General features: G+C 35.7%; 1 pseudogene; it reads right to left on the reverse strand.

Moving 5' to 3' along the window:
• Positions 1–1,523: 1,523 nt before the first annotated feature.
• On the reverse strand, positions 1,524–16,918 carry LOC122478314 (annotated as a pseudogene).
• Between the last annotated feature and the right edge of the window lie 1,060 nt (positions 16,919–17,978).

The following is a 17,978-nucleotide window of genomic DNA, read 5'->3' on the forward strand; positions in this document are numbered from 1 at the left end:
AATTTTATGTGATATTGTTTTTGTAGAAAAAAGTGTACAATTTTTGAAAAATGTTTCAAAACTACCGAGTAGACATGAAGAAGCCATGTTATTCTGACAAGTAAAGCCACATGAAGTACATATAGTTTCATAGAAAGGTGACCTGGGGCAGGACAGATCCAGTAAGAGACCATTTGAGAAGCAGTTGAAGTTATATAAACAAGCAATGATTAGGATGTCAAAGGGCAGTAGTTGTAGGAATGAAAAGTAATAGCATGTTCAATATTGTAATATAAAAATGTAATATAATTTGTCATTTCCAGTATATTTCAGCATTTGCGATATACAAAACTATAGTGATTTGGAAATGCCTGGAGCAGGACTGTGTTGTCATAAGACTATTTATATTAACACAGAGCATGGAATTTTAAACCCAACTAATAACCGTGACAGTTCTAAAGTCCCTTAGGGTTCCCAAATTGTTAAAAATGTTTCCTCAGTCCTTATGCTATTCCATGAGTCTATATATTGCAATTTCTCTTTATAGGCTAATTAGAGAAGTAAGATTTACAAAGGACCAGAGGTCAAATCAATGTGGTAGAACACTATAATTTGTTTCACTGGGTCATATTGGTGAGTTGTGATCAAGAGTGAGAAAATTATGGTTGAAACTATTTTTGGTGACAGATTAACACTCAGAGGATTAGAACTTTAGATAAGCCACTCTGCTAAAGTAAGCAAGTGAGCAGGTCATTGACCAGTACATAATTAATGTTATGGGCTACAGGTATTGACAAATGAAGATATGAACCCACTAGTTTCTGAGAAATTACAGATCCAGGGCTCATGACTTTTACTCCAGATACTATCACAATGCCCAATTCATAGTTTGAATGCAGTACATTGTTGCTCACTATCAAATGAATGCTCTTTCTCTTCTAAAAAACAAAACAAAACAAAAACAAAAAGACAAAAAGGTCTAATGAGAGATGCAAATCACATTGTTAGAAAAGGTTCACATTTTCCTAATAGCTGTTCTCCTCACTGGATATTCATGTAACAAGTACTAGGTCAATTGGATTATATTTGGGATTACTCAAACTTCTTTGTGTGACCTGGTGATAGCCGTTCTTAGTTAAAATGATGATAAAGTTGTGTGTTTCTTGGAATGAAAAGGTCCCTTCTTTGGAACAGCTATTAAGCCTGGCAGTACAAGATCAGTGAATTCATGGTCATGAGCCCATTCCTGCATATCTTTTTTCTGTAAGTAGGTCCCCTGTGCAACTGAAGTATTATCTGATGCCAATAGGTCAAATAAATCTTTGGATACACTGAGGCTGTGCATATATACATGTATATACATGTATATATGTTTATATACATGTATATATGCATATGTATATATATATGTATGTATATATATATGTATGTGTATATATATATATATGTATATGTATGTATATATATATGTATATATCCAGATACATACCTAATCTTTGAGAATAAACCAGTGGTCCTTTATCATCAAGCTGCTGTTGGTTTCCTCAGGAGATGATGCCATAGCCTGCAACTGTTTCTCTTCCTAGCAGATTGAACACTGGTTTAGCTATAGTGAGACTAGCAGTGGTAATACGAAAGCATGAGCCAATGCTGTTGGACCCTGGCATTGCCTTCATGGCTGCCACCATGGCCACTTCCTTCATGTGCCTGTTATGCCAGGCTGGCAGTTGCCAATTACAAAGGCTTTCAAAAGCCCCTTTGCTGGGTCATTTTGGCTTTTTAGTGGATTGGTCCTTTTTCAGAGGTGGACACATTCTGGTTGAACATAATATGTGACACATTTTTACATCATTTGCCTATGTATAAGACCTCTGTTTTTTTTCTCAATATTGCAATACTTTATCGATCCAGGATCCTGAATAACTTCTCTGACATTTTCTATTGTCTGTGACTCTATTTTTATTCTCTCCTGAGGCCACTACTCTGTCCATGTAGAGTGGATGACCATGTTCACAGTCTGAAGTTATGCCCACTGAGAAGATTTTCCTTTGTCACTACTTTTCAAGGCTAACCATTATAGGAGTATAATTCAATTGTTATTGATTTTGACTTGCACCCTCATACTGAGACAAACCATCAATAAACCAAATAAGGATTTCTTATCCTCTTTTGTCTAGTCGTAAGAGAGCCCCATAGACACAAGATGAAGAAAGGACACTGGTGCCACAATGGTGGGGATCATGGGCGTGTAGGCTTCCTGCACATGTGTCTGACTTGTGTACTCTACCACTCATTGTAATGCATTACACATATAACACATCACTCATTATTAGTGTTTCATTGATGTTTATGGACTATGCAGATAGTTCATATCTCTTCTGACTAACTGATGGCTAAGATGGAAGAGCTAACAGAGCACTGGAACAAAACTGCAAGTTTCATTTATTCCATGTGGATGTGAACTGGTTTTATTTATATTTTCTTAGAGGGAGAGAAAAGAGTAAATTTTTCAGATCAGCCACACATCCTATGACTGAGGCTATATCAAATTTTAGCAAAGGTATTTGAGGTTTGGGCTACAGTTAGGTTGAACTTGCAGTAGTATACAGACATCATCCAGTACCCATCCAGCACCAGTCAGACTGGTGAATCAAAGGACCACTATCCTTGCCCCTTGTAAATTACTGAGGGTAACAATTGTGTTTTCTAAGCCACATGGGATGCAACATAAAATTTTTGAATTACTTTCTTATCCAGGAAAGAGTAGTTTCTGAAGACTTGCCCTAAAATTTCCTTCCAAGATAATTCTTCGGACTTAAGAAACGTAGTGACAAAATGGCAACCATATCCTCAAGATAAGGTCTGTAGCCAGCCCCTTGGCCAGGATCTATTTATTACCTCCCCTTCCCACATATTTACCAAATATACTCCATGTATAATAGAGAAGGGGCACAATGACATGATAATGCTTTAGGTCTCCAGGTGCTAGTGTCAACACAGACCCTATTTCTAACATACCTCAACCTGTTTGGCAATCTACTCCCCAGTCCACAGTCACCAGAGGAAATGACTAAGGGGTTCTTTAGTGAAGGACTAGTGTATCCATTTTGTGTGTAATAGATAAGGTTTTGCACGGTCCTTTCTCCTGCATAACCATCTCTTCCAGCAATGGTTTCAATGTCTGATAACTGGCTTAACACTTGAATCTTGGCAAGGGATCAGGACTCTTAAAAGGACTAAATGTTTTCAGCCACCTGAGCTCCCATCCTTGATTTCTTCTGTTAGCACAAATTGAATAGTAACTTGTTGGCTGCCCACCTGTCTTTTTCCTGAGGAGGTTGTGTTCCATAGCATATGGTTGTGAACTGCATTCATTATCCTTTTCATGCTACATCCTCTTGGCTATTACTTAAACCTTGTCAGTCATTATTATGATTGGTTGTGATCACTTCTCTTCTGGGGGTGAAACCTTAAGCCTAGCCTCTATTTTCTTGCTATTAGTGAGACAAGTTCTTTTTTCTTTTCTCTTTTCTTTTCTTTTCTGACATACATAGATGTTATATACATATAAATGTTTCTTAATTGAAGCAAGATTCCTGACCAGTATAGAGTGATGCATTTATTAAACAGAAACCAGTGCAGAAACTACTACATACCACCTGTCTAGACAGGTTTTGGTTACATTGTACCTATTGATGGAATAGTCCCACTAGTAAAGTTTTATATGTCAAAAAGCTTTGAATTTGAGCAAGGTGTCCATTAATTCACCTCTGAAAAAGTTAAGTGGCATTAAATTTTGGCTAATATATTTTATAGCATTAAAAAGCTTATGCTTAGCTTAAGCTAAATTTCTCAAAATGTTATTCTATTCACAATAGCCCTTAGCAGACAGAGTCTGTCATTGCATCCAAATTCACACAGATGAGTCTCATTTGAGAAATATATGCTAAATAGCTGGTACTTAGAGACAAAAATACTTATAACTTGAGTTTCTTATAGTCAACACAGACTTCTTCCTCTGAGTGCCTGTCTTGGCCACATTTCAGAGTGAAAGTGAAGACATACCAGCAGTGTCCCTGTGTAACTTGGAATTAAATCACCAGATCTGTCTGATGGCGAAGGTGGCACTATTACCAGGTAAATAAAGGCCCATATAAAAAAAGCCAATTTGATGGGGCACCTGGGTGACTCAGTTGGTTCAGTGTCTGACTTTGACTTAGGTCATGATCTCACTGTTTGTGGGTTTGAGCTCCGCATCAGGCTCTGTGCTGACAGCTCACAGTCTGAAGCTTGCTTTGGACTCTACGTCTCCCTCTCCACCTACCCCAACATGCTCTGTCTCTGTCTCTGTCTCTCTCTTTCTCTCTAAATAAATAAATAAATAAATAAATAAATAAATAAATAAATAGAAATTTTTAAAGCCAATTCAAGATACAAATCAAGGATGGATACACTATACTCAGAACTGAATTTTGATGGATCTGGTATCCTAAATAATGTGGTAAGTTTTAGAAGCTGATGGCAACTGTTACCCATGATGTTCTCAAGCTGAGAAGACATTAATCCATTGATTCAAATCCCTTTACTGCATCCACATAGCTCTGAGGTCATCCTGCAAGTTGGGAATCAAAAACTACAGAGCTAGGGTAACAAAGTTTGACAATACGTTATACAAGTCAAATCTGCAAAGACATATTAAGTATATCTGTTCTGAGAGGAAAGCATCAAATTCTTTGTGTACATTTTGGTAGTTTTATTGTAACAAAGACCTGGTACACTTCTAATGTTTAAAACTGAGCATCATCTTTCCTATCTAGTGAAACGAAAAAAAAAATAGGAACAAAATTATGGTAGAGTATGTCTATTTCAGATAAGATTCTACAGATTCTACTGATTTGTCAATTGGGTGGCAAGGTTCATGTCATCATTAAGAGAGAATTTGGTTTCAAAATTGTCATTTTAAACTGCAAGGATGTCAAACATCATAATTTAACATGCCAAAGAAAAAACCATGTTTTAAAAATGCCCACTTAAACCACCCAAATATCTCAAACCCACCATTTGCTGACCTTCTGTAACCCCAGTTTTTAAGTTTTTTTCTCTTTCTTTCTTTCTTTCTTTTTTGTAATCAAGGGAAAGAAGACAAATACACGTTGGTAAATGATAACTGTCCATTTTCACATAGAGAGGCAGTGTGATTTCTGAGCCCAATACACAGAGGAAAGAGAAAAACAGAGTTCTATGCACTACTGTACAGGAGCCTCGTATCTTCCAGATTCCAGCAGAAATAAGGAAGCAGAGGGATTTCTTTTTTCCCATAGAGCAGGGTGGTGTAAATTCCATAGTTTTTTAATTGAGACAGGAAGAGATAAAAACGAATTTGGAACAGGAAGGGGTAGAGATTCTATTCCCACTGTATTCTGCTCAAGGTATACCCCATCCCTAAATAAGTAGAGAACCATGATAAAATGGAAAGAAAGGAGGCCTCAAAAATAGAGTCACAAGGGGCGCCTGGGTGGCGCAGTCGGTTAAGCGTCCAACTTCAGCCAGGTCACGATCTCGCGGTCCATGAGTTCGAGCCGGAGCCCGCATCAGGCTCTGGGCTGATGGCTCAGAGCCTGGAGCCTGTTTCCGATTCTGTGTTTCCCTCTCTCTCTGCCCCTCCCCCGTTCATGCTCTGTCTCTCTCTGTCCCAAAAATAAATAAACGTTGAAAAAAAAATAATAAAAAAAAATAGTCACAAGGCACAAGAGGAAGAAGGAATGAAAGAAACAAAAACAATTGTGACTCGTTCCTCTCATCATTCATGTCAGAAACTATATTGTAATGGATTTGGCCAAGTAACTCTTTGATGACCTCCCCTAACTCATTTGCACCTGCATCAGAATGGTCAGTAAACCAGGGTAAGAAAGGTTCTGGTTCCTCATGCTGTCTCTTCCTGCTGGCTTTATTTTGTGTTTGACTTGAAAATTTTGGTCAGATCCTTTCCAGATTTCCATTTGATTTCAGCGGACTTTGAACATGGATTACTACTCTCATTCATATGAAATTCTTTGGAGAGAACTTTATTTTGGAAGTAAGGGTTTTCATCAAAACAAAAATCTATTCTGTAACCAGATTTAATATCTCTAAATTCTGTCACTGCTACTCTTGTATAAAAGTGCCTCCCCAAGCAGGCAGACAACATCCAACTTGTGGATGTTGACAAATGCGATTCCCCCCAAATGTGGGATTATGGTGCTTAATTCCAGCCTCTTCTGGGGAAAAAGAAAGGAAAAGAAAGGAAAAGAAAAGAAAAGAAAAAAAGATTGTCAGAGGTTTTTTATATTTTTGTTCTACTTTCAAAATCTCCTTACTGGCTTGTTCATTAAATCTTTTTCATTTGTATTTCATCAGTATGTTCACTTGCTTTTTACTGTTCTTTTTCTGAGGTCTTTATTCCAGTGTGGCTGGAGCGGAGCTCCTTTTTAGCGACCCTGATGGCAGTGCCTACCTGGTGCTGTTCTTCATGGGGGTTGAGAGAAGTGCAGCAGGGAGGGGACCAGAAGGGAAGGTGAAAGGGCGGCAGCTTCCCCGAGCCACACTGCCGCGCGTGCCACTCGGCCCCGCCTCCTCCCGGGCGCTGGCTGCGCGCGCAACCATCCCAGCCTGCCCTGCGGCGCAGGGAGGAGCACCGCGTGCCGCTAGCCTGGTTCCTGCTTTTGGAGGTTTGGCGACAAAGTGACAGCTGGCCGGTTTGGCTCCTCCCCTCACTCCTGGCGCTCTGGCTCTCCCTGTTTTTCCTCTCCTAGGAGCCACCTCCTCCTCATGGCAGCAGCGAGGGGTCCTGTGTTATCTTAAAGTAGGTGTTATTTCTCTTAATTTTGAAAAATTAAGTGTTTTTATCGGAGTAAGAAAACATGAGGTCTACCTCTCAACAAATTTTAAAGTGTACAGTACAGTATTGTTAATTATAGGCATAACATTGTGCAGTATATTTCTAGAACTTATCTTGAATAAGTGAAACTTTATAGCCTTTGAACAGCAACTTACCATAATCCTTCTTCCAGCCCCTAGAAACCACCATTTGTTTGTTTCAGAGTTTGGCTATTTTAATACTTGATACAAATGGAATCATTCCTGATTTGCCTTCCTGTGACTAGCTTATTCCACTTAGCATTATGGCCCATAGGTTCATACATGTTGCTATAAATGGTGGGATTTCTTTTTTGTGTAAGCCTGAATAATATTTTGCATGTAAATGCCACATTTTCTTTATCCATCAATTCTTCCATGGTATCAAAAGTTCAGAAACAGCACAAAACCAGTGAATCACCAAAATGGAATTTGTTGAAGCTTATTGCGCACACACCAAAAAGATAGTTTGTGAATTGAGAGTACTCAAGCCAAAACATGGAATAAAACTCAGGGGTATGTTGTTATAAAGCAGCTTATATAGTGAGAAGGCATTAAATGTTTATTCTTTACAGAGATTGGTTATAATATTGTAATTTCCCAAAATGATAGGTAAGTTGGTCAGTAATTACCTTACATTAACCTTGGGAGACAGTGTAAGTTTTGCCCATGATTTCCAGAGGCATAAATAAGAAATGACCCAGGTCAAGCTAGTTTTGCAAAGTAAGTTAAATTATACTTTGTATGACTAAATTGGTTTTATCTGCTCATAAAGTTTTCAAGTTTGTTTTGATTTTAACAGTGGATATTTGGGTTGTTTTCATACCTTGGCTATTGTGAATAATGCTGCAGTGACCATGGGAGTGCGGGACTTGAATTCAATTCTTTTGGATACATACCCAAAAATAGGATTGCTAGAGCAAATGATAGTTCTATTTTTAATTTTTTTCAGGAAGCACCATACTGTTTCCCATGGTGGCTATACCGTTTTATAATCCACCAGCAACATACATGGTTACAAATTTCTCCACATCCTCACCAACACTTGTTATTTTTTTATTTTTGATAATAGCTGGCCTAAGAAATGTAGAATGACATCTCATTATGTTGTTGATTACCATTTCTCTGATGACTAGTAATATTGAGCTTCTTTTTATATACTTGTTGACCATTTGCATATCTTCTGCAGAGGAATGTCTATTAAGATTCTTTGCTCATTTTTTAATCAGGACGTTTGGCTTGTTTTTGTTGTTTTGGGGGTTTTCTTCTGTTTTTTGTTTGTTTTTGCTATTGACTTGAGGTCTTCTTTATTTGTTTTGAACATTAACCCCATATGAGATATATGGTTTGCAAATATTTTCTTCCATTCCATAGGTTGTCCTTTCATTATGTTTGTGGTTTTCTTTTCTTTGTAGAAGCTTTTTGCTTTCATATAGTTTCATTTGTCTATTTTTGCTTCTAATGTCTATTCTTTCAGTGTCATATCCAAGAAATCATTGCCAACAAGACTAATGCCATAAAGTTTTGCTATGTTTTCTTATAGAAGTTTTATACTTACAGGTTTAATGTTTAAGTCTATAATCCGTTTTAGGGTGCCTGGGTGGCTTAGTCAGTTGAGCATCCGACATCGGCTCAGGTCATGATCTCTTGGCTCATGAGTTCCAGCCCCACATTGCGCTCTGTGCTGACATCTCAGTGCCTGGAGCCTTCTTCGGATTCTGTAGCTCCCTCTTTCTGTGCCCCTTCCCTGCTCACTCACACTCTGCCTCTCTGTCTCTCTGTCAAAAATAAATAAACATTTAAAAAAAAGTCTTTCATCCATTTTGAGTTGATTTTTTGTGGATGGTATAAGACACCGATTTCATTCTTTTACATATGAGTATCCAGTTTTCCGGCACCATTTGTTGAAGAGACTTTCCTTTCTCTCTTATGGGTTCTTGACACTCTTGTCAAAGAAGAATTGACAGAATATGCCTGTCTCTGGAACAGTCCATGAGCTTGGGGCATTCTCTATTTATTTGTGTCTTCTTTAATTTCTTTCAGCAATGTTTTATAATTTTCAATTTACAAATCTTTTACATTCATAATTATATTTACACTGAAGCATCTTATTCTTTTCAGTGCTATTGCAGGTAGGATTTTTTCTTAATTAAAAATTTTTTTTTAGGATTTTATTTTTTATTGTTGAGAGAGAGTGAGCGAGCGAGCAGGTGAAGGACAGGAAGAGAGGGAGACACAGAATCCAAAGCAGGCTCCAGGCTCTGAGTTGTCAGCACAGAGCCTGACGCGGGGCTTGAACCCACAACTGTGAGATCATGACCTGAGCCAAAGTCAGGACGCTCAACCGACTGAGCCACTCAGGTGCCCCAGATTTTTTTTTAATTTTTAAAAATTTTCCTAATTTTCTAATTTTCAGATAGTTGGTTTTGATGTATAGAAATGTAACTGATTTTTGTATGTTGATACGGAATCCCGTAACTTTACTGAATTCATTTATTGATCCTAACCCTTTTTTTATTGAAGTCTTTAGGGTTTTCTGTATACAAAATCATGTCATCTGCAAACAGAGGTAATTTAACTTCTTTCCAAATTAGGTATAATTTATTTATTTCTCTTGCCCAGTTGCTCTAGCTAGGATTTCCAGTACTGTGTGATACAGAATTAGTGAGAAGGGGTATCTTTGCTTTGTTCTTGATTTTAGAGAAAAACCCTTCAAGTTTTCTACATTGAGTATGATGTTAGTTGTAGAGTTTTCATATATGGCCTTTATTATTTTGTTTTAATTTTCTTCCATTCCTAGTTTGTTGAGAGATTTTATAATAAAAGTATTGAATTTTTGTCAAATTTTTTTTTGTATCTTTTGAAACGATCATGTGATTTGTAACCTTCATTCTGTTAATTTGCATTTGCATGTTTGTTAATTTGCATTTTTTGAAGCATCTTCACATCCCAGAGATAAATCCTATTTGGTCATGGTGTATGATCCTTACAATAGTGTCAGTGAATTCAGTGTGCTAACATTTTGTTGAGGATTTTTGCATCTATGCTTATAAGGGATGTTGGATTTTGTTGTCCTTCCTTCCTTCCTTCCTTCCTTCCTTCCTTCCTTCCTTCTTTCCTTCCAGTGTCTTTGTCTGGATTTGCTATCAAGGTAAATCTGTCCTCACAAAACGAGTATAATATTTACTCCTCTTCATTTTTTTGGCCAAGTTTGAGAAGGATTGGCATTAAATCTTCATTGATGTGTTTAGTAGAATGCAGCAGTGAGATTTTTCTTTGTAGGGAGGTTTAACTAGTGTTTCATTCTCCTTACTCATCATTGATCTGCACATTTTTCTTTTTTATTTCTTCACAATTCAGTCTTGGTAGGTTGTGTGTTTCTAGGAATTTATCCATTTCCACTAAGTTGTCCAATTTGTTGGTATACAGTTGTTCATAGCAGTTTCTTATGATCCTTTTATATTTCTGTGGCATCAGTTGTAGTGTCTTTTCTTTTATTTCCAATATCTTTTGAGTTTTCACCCTTTTTTCCCAGTTTGGCCAAAAATTTGTCTATTTTTTAATTTATCTATTTTGTAAGCTTGATATGTTTCTATTTTTCTGTTATCTGTTTTATGTCTGTTCTGTGTAAAATTTTCTTCTATTAGCTTTAAGCTAGTTTGTTGTTCTTTTAGTTCTTCAGGTGTAAAGTTAGGTTGTTTATTTGAGTTTTTTTTTTAATGTGGACATTTATCACTGTAAACTTCCCTTTTATACTGCATCCCATACATTTTGATATGTAATGTTTTCATTTGTCTCAAGATTTTTTTCTAATTTGTCTTGTGATTTCTTGTGTGTACTGTTGGTTTTTCAAGAGTGTGTGGTTTAATTTTTACATATTTTGAATTTTCATGTTTTCTTCTGCTGTTGATTTCTAGCTTCATTTAATGGTAGTTGGGAAAAGATTCCTGCTGTGATTTCAATCTTTGTAAATTTGTTAAGACTTTGTTTTTAACCTAACATGTGATTCGTACTGAAGAATGTTCCATGTGTGGTTGAAAGGAATATATATGCCCCTGCCATTTGGGTAGAATGTTCTCTGAGCATATCTGTTAGGTCCATTTGACCTATAATGTTGTTCAAGTTCTCTATCTCCTTATTGGCTTTGTATCTGGATATTCTATGCATTATTGAGGGTAGTGTTTTGAAGTGTCCTATTATTATTGTGTGGCTGTCTCTCTTTTCATTTCTGGTAGTGTCTGCTTTATATATTTAGGCGCTCTGATGTTGGGTGCATATATATTTATAATTATAAATAAATTCATCTTCCTGGTGAGTTTACCTTTTTATCATTATATAATGTTCTTTGTCTCTTGGGGCAGATTTTGACTTAAAATAATTTTTTTTTTCTGATAGAAGTATAGCCACTGCTGCTCTCATTTGTTTGCAGTATTGATGGAATTATTTATAAGTGTTGAATTTAACATATTTCTACCCTTGGGTTTTGGAAAATGTCAAGCTAAGGCAGAAATCACAAGGAAAAAAGATACTAAGTAGATCGAGACAATGTGATAAATTAAGGATTAGAGAGATATCAATTTGAGTGGGATAGGCAAAATAATCACGATGGAAGAGATCATAGGTAGCATACAAGAGAAGAATCCTGCTTCATAGACGAAAGGATAAAACAGCTCAGTGGGGAAATGCATTAAAATTCTATTACCATTTTGATTAAAAAGCCTATCTATTTATCTTTTCTTTGGCTATTTACCCTGACATTTAATTTAGCATAAGTTTAAAAAAGTAATACCAATATGGAAACTGACAGCTACTTTTTTGCCTGTGTTATCAGAACCCGAAAAGCTTTGTTGTGAAATATCATGTAGTACCCCCTTGGAGAATTCTGTCTTCATATGGCTTATTTATGTTTGTGCATGCTTTGAGTTACAGATGTTCAGCACACACACATGCACTGAATAAATGCATTATCATAAAACAGCAAAACTATTCTTACTCACAGATAGAATTGACTGCTTGTTGTTACTGGTTTCAGATGGGTACTATGCAAACCTTTGTAATAGCCCCTTTGATAATTTAGTAAACTTACTCATTTGAATACATTCATGTACCCAAGTACTGTTAAAGTATACTATATTTTCCTGGAGGGAAAGACCTGAGTCCCATCATTGTGGTTTTCTTAGAAATGTCAGCATATTGCTAAATCAATGAGTGCTTATTAAATGAATGAAAAGAAAGAATGAATAAAATTTTAGCTGTGACATGGAAACTTTGCCTTTTGTAATTTTCTTAAACTTTCTAATAATGCATTATTATTTTAAGTGGGTTTTACACTGGAATGAAAATCATTTGGCCTGCATAGGAAAAACATAAAAGTACAGTCCAGAGTAGAAGGAAATTAAATATTCATTTCACATCTGTAACATCAGTCGTGTTGTCAGACTGTGGTAGTATTGAAGTGGGTAAAACACATCGCTTCTCGGCCTTTTGGCTAAGATCAAGTGAAGTGGGTAAAACAACAGTTTCCTCAGGTATTCTCCAAAATATGTCCATTTTTTTTTAATGTTTATTTATTTTGAGAGAGAAACAGGGGAGAGGAGCATTAATGGGGGAGGGGCAGAGAGAGAGGGAGAGAGAAAGAATCCCAAGCAGACTGTGTGCTGTCAGCACAGAGCTGGAAGCAGGGCTAGATCCCACGCACTGAGATCATGACCTGAGCTGAAATCAAGAGCCGGATGCTTAACTGACTGAGCCACCCAGGCATCTCAAAATATGTACACTTTCTAATTTGCTTTTCTACTATCTCTTTTTCCTGTATACTAACCTAGAGCAATATATTCTTGTTGGCTGAATTGGTATTTATAGTTTTGAATAATTTAGGAAACAAAGAGGTGGACTATATGACATTTTAAGCTGCTTCTATATCATATTTCCAAGAATGAAAAAGACAAATTATGGAAACGATAAAGAGAAAATAAAACTTTTAAAATATTTTTAGGTTTTCATGTAATCTTATATTTTTAGAAAAGAGAAATGAATTTTTATGTTGAAATAAAACTGCAGTACTATTACAATATTTGAAATAGACCAGATGTTTATTTGGTTGGTTTATTAAAATTTGATTACTCATGGATATTATCACTGATAATTTGGCTTTCTATTCTATGAAAAAAAATTTAATGAACTGTAAGTTTTCATTGAGCTTTGCAAATTGCTGGGAGTTGGATTCTCTCTAGAGACCTTGTCTTATCACAGCACGTCAACTGAAAGTGTAAATATCTAATACACTGAACTGTCTACAACTGCACAGCCTCAGCAGTGTTAGGTCCAGGGCAAATTGTTAGAGAAATGGAGGAAGAATTTAGATAACTTGAATGGGATATCGTTTGGCATAGGACACATCACTCAGTTCACTCAAATATTTTTAAAAATACATTCAACAATAAATATAAAGGGTATATAGTTTTATAATTTCATGTTAACTTATGTTTTAGGAAAGAGAAATAAATTTTATGTTGATAAAACAGCAGTGCTATTATAATATTTGAAATAGACCAGACATTTGTTTTGTTGGTTTTATTAAAATATACAAATTTGAGGAAATTACACAACACACTCTTAAAAAATCAGTGCGTCCAAGAAGATATCACAAGGGAAATTAGAAAATAGAGACAAATTAAAATGAGAACACAGCATCCCAAAACTTATGGGACACAGAAAATGCAATGTCAAAGAGGAAACTTACAGCTATAAAAGCTCACATTAAAAAAGAAGACAGGTCTTAATTTAAGGTGCCTGGGTGGCTCAGTCAGTTAAGCATCTGACTCTTGGTTTCGACTCAGGTCATGATCTCATGGTTCATGGGTTTGAGCCCCACATCAGGCTTCATTCTGACATTGCGGAGCCTGCTTGGGATTTTCTCTCCTTCTCTCCGCCCCTCCCCTACTTGCTCTGTCTCTCAAAATACGTAAATAAAACTTAAAAAACAAATAAAAAAGACAGGTCTTAAATCAATAAACTATCTTTGTAACTTGTGGGAGTAAAGGAAGAGGAACAAACTAAATACAAAGCTAGATAAAAAGGAGGAAATAATAAAAATTAGAGCAGACTAGGGGCTCCTGGGTGGCTCAGTCGGTTAAGTGTCCGACTTCGGCTCAGGTCATGATCTCACAGTCTCTGAGTTTGAGCCCCGCGTCGGGCTCTGTGCTGACAGCTCAGAGCCTGGAGCCTGTTACAGATTCTGTGTGTCTCTCTCTCTGACCCTCCCCCGTTCATGCTCTGTCTCTCTCTGTCTCAAAAATGAATAAACGCTAAAAAAATTTTTAAAAAATTACAGCAGACTAAAATAGAGAAAATAGAGAAAATCAACAAAACCAAAACTTAGTTCTTCAAAAATATCAACAAAATTGACAGATTGTTACCTAGATTGACAAAAAAAAAGAACACTTAAATTACTAAAATCAGAAATGAAAATGGAGACATTAGTATCTATTTTACAAAAAAAAATATGAGATTATTTTCAAAAACGGTGCCAACAAATTGGATGACCTTGATGAAATGGAGAAATTTCGGTAAATACAAAAGCAAGAAAGGCTGAGGGCTCACACTTTATTTTAAAGTTAATACAAAGCTATGGTAATCAAAGCATAGTGGTACTGAGCCCAGAATTAACTCTTGCAAATGTGGCTAAATGATTTTTGACAAGGGTACCAAGACAACTCAATGGAGAAAGGACAGTCTCTTCAACTGGAGAAAGCTGGATATCCACAGTGTAGAAGAAAAAGGCTGGATCCTTACTTAAAGTTATACCAAAATTAACTTGAAATGGATCCCAAGCTCTTTTTGTAACACCTAAAACTATAAACGTCTTAGAAGAAAACATAGGGGAAAAGATTCACAGCATTGAATTTAGTAGTGATTTCTTGGATCTGATACCAAAGGCAAAGGTGCACACACATACATACATACATACATACATACATAAAATAATTAGACAAATCAGATTAATGAAAATTTAAACAGATAATATCAACAGAGTAAAAGCCAACCTACAGAATGGGAGGGAGTATTTGCAAAGTAATAATGGGAATATTTGCAGACTAATAATGGGACAGAATATTTGCAAATTGTATATCTGATATTACTATTCTGAAAATACAGAAACCCCTAAAACTCAACAAGAAAAAACCAAACACCTGCATTAAAAAATGGACAAAGTACTTGACTGTAAATTTCTCTAAAGAAGATATGCAAATACACACTAAGCACATGAAAAGATGTTCAATGTCACTAAATACTACAGAAATGACAATGAAGACTGTAATGAGATACGTCTTCATACACATTGGGATCGGTACTATGAAAAACAGAAAATAAGAGTTGTCAAGGATTTGGAGAAATTGGAAGTCCTGTGCACTATTTATGAGAACCTAAAATGACACAGCTACTGTGGAAAACATAGGGGTGGCTCCTCAAAAAAGTTAAAAATAAATTTACGGAATGATTAAGTGATCCCACTTGTGGTATATACTCAAAATTTGAAAGCAGGGTGTCAGAGATATCTGCACTTTGATATTTATAGCAGGTGTATCAACTGTATTTAAAGTGTGGAAGGAAGTCAAGTATCTGTAGGTAAATAGATAAGCAAACTGTGATGTATGCATACAATGGAATATTATTTAGGCTTTAGAAGAAGGAAATTCTGACACACTACAACGTGGAGGAACCTTGAGGACATTAGGAAATAAATCAATCACAAAAAGACAAATACTGTATGTGTCTACTTATATGAGGTACTTAGTGTAATAAAATCATAGTCAGAAAGTAGAATGATGGTTGTCAGAGGCTGAGGAGAAGGGCGAATGGGGAGCCATTGTATAATCTGTATAGATTTTCAGTTTTTTGAGATGAAAATAGTTTTGGAGATGGATGGTAGTTGATGGTTGTACTATAGTATGAATTTACCTGGTATCACTGAATTATACACTTAGAAATGCTTTGATGATGAATTTCATGTTTTTGTATTTTATCACAATTTTTTTAATTGAAAGAAAAAGATGATTAGGGAAATTTGAATAGGGAATGGTTATTAGGTGAAATCTATAAATTAACCATTGTGTTAGAAGAATATAGAACAATATTTTGGTTATGTTAGAAAATATTATGTTTTAATGATGAATACTGAAGTATTTAGGAGTGAAATGTCTTGGAATCTTTAATATACTTCAACACAACAATGAAATAAGATAATTGTGACATAATGTCAGCAACTGTTAAATCTAAGTGATGTGTACAGGTATTTATTATACTGTGCTCTCTATTTTTTGTTTAAACATCTCCATAATACAAATTTTAAAAAATATTCCATCATTTGTAGAGTTTATATACTCCATGAGTTTGTCCTTTATGTGCATGTGTATGTATTATATGTTCATAGAAACAACATGTTCAGAAATAAAACATGAGAGAAGTAAATACTATTTTTTATTACTCAAAGACAATTCTTGCTAATACTTTAACATATATCTTTAAATTTTTTTCTATGCTTATTTCATTTGGTTATGAACAAAACAATTTTTTGTGGTAAACTCTTTGTAAATATCATTAAAATGTTCCATTAAACTTCCTTGTAATTATTTTCTGGTATATGGATAGAGAAACTCCCTGGAGTGGGATTATTGGCTTAAAGAGTATGCATATTTGTAACTGTAATTGATGCTTCCAGGTATATTCCTAAGAATGTTATAACACTACATGTATTAGTTCTTGATTTTTAAGGATGCAAATATTACATATTCTTGGTATTCAGACACATGATTTGCAGTGAAAACTTTTCAGTGTACATAAGACACTAGTGTTTCTGCCTGTAACAGATGCTGTTGCATTGCCCAGACGCCATTTACCAGGCCTGGACACTAATTTCCCCGCAGTAATAGCTGTTGCCTGTTAGTAGCTCACATCTGCACCCTACTGTGGAGGACGGAGTTGGGCTGATAAGAACTATATTACTCAGAGATGCTTGAAAGATAGACTCTCTGGCAACCTTCATGGGTTATGGGCCGAAGTGGTCAATGACCAACCCAAAAGGTGATAGCCATGCCAAACATGATTTTCTGGATATGATGGCTTTACGTAATTCACATAGGAGTATTGTCCCTGGATTTAGGGTGATGCTGGATATCTCCTAAAGTCACATTTTTGTTTAATTCAGGGTGGGTGAACTTTACCTCTATAGAGAAAAATAGTAAATATTTTAGGCTCTTTAAGCTATGTGATCTCAAGCTACAGGTATTATAACATTGTAACAGTGGCATAGAAACAGACATACAGAGCAGTGAAATAGAATAGAGATCCCAGAAATAAACTCATACCTATATGGTCAATTGATCTTCAATAAAGTTGTCATGGGAAAAGGATAGTTTCTTCAAAAAATAATGCTGGGAAAACTGGATACCCACATGCAAAAAAAAAAAAAATGAAATTGAATCCTTAAATAGAAAACCTAAAATTGAACCCCCCAGAAGAAAACATTGGAACATAGGCAGAAGATTTATGATACTGTTCTTGACACAGATTTTTTGGATAAAATACCAAATGAAAGACAAAAAAGGCAAAAATAGACAGTGGAACTACATTAAAGTAAAAAGCTTCTGCACTGAAAAGGGAACAGTCAACCTATGGAAAGACAACCTATGCAATGGGAGAAATTCTTTGCAAACCATATGAATTGCAAACCATACCACAAGTGTCCGAAATATTTATGGAAGTCAATGGCAAAAAAAGCAAATAACCTGATTAAAACATGAGGAAAGGAGTTGAATAGACATTTTTTTTCCAAAGAAGACATATGAATAGCTAGCAGGTATATGAACAGAAAGCTCAGCATAACTAATTGTCAGGAAAATACAAATTAAAGCCACCAGGAGATACTATCTTACACCTGTTAGGATGGCTTTTACCAAAGCAAAATAATAATAATAATAATAATAATAATAATAATAATAATAATAAGTGTTAGGATCTGAAGAAATTGGAACCCTTACATACTCTTGATGAGAATGTCACATGGTGCAGCTGCCATGGAAATCTGTGTAGAAGTTCCTGAAAAA

Source organism: Prionailurus bengalensis, chromosome A1 (assembly GCF_016509475.1).
Source record: "Prionailurus bengalensis isolate Pbe53 chromosome A1, Fcat_Pben_1.1_paternal_pri, whole genome shotgun sequence".
Classification (NCBI taxonomy): Eukaryota; Metazoa; Chordata; class Mammalia; order Carnivora; family Felidae; genus Prionailurus; species Prionailurus bengalensis.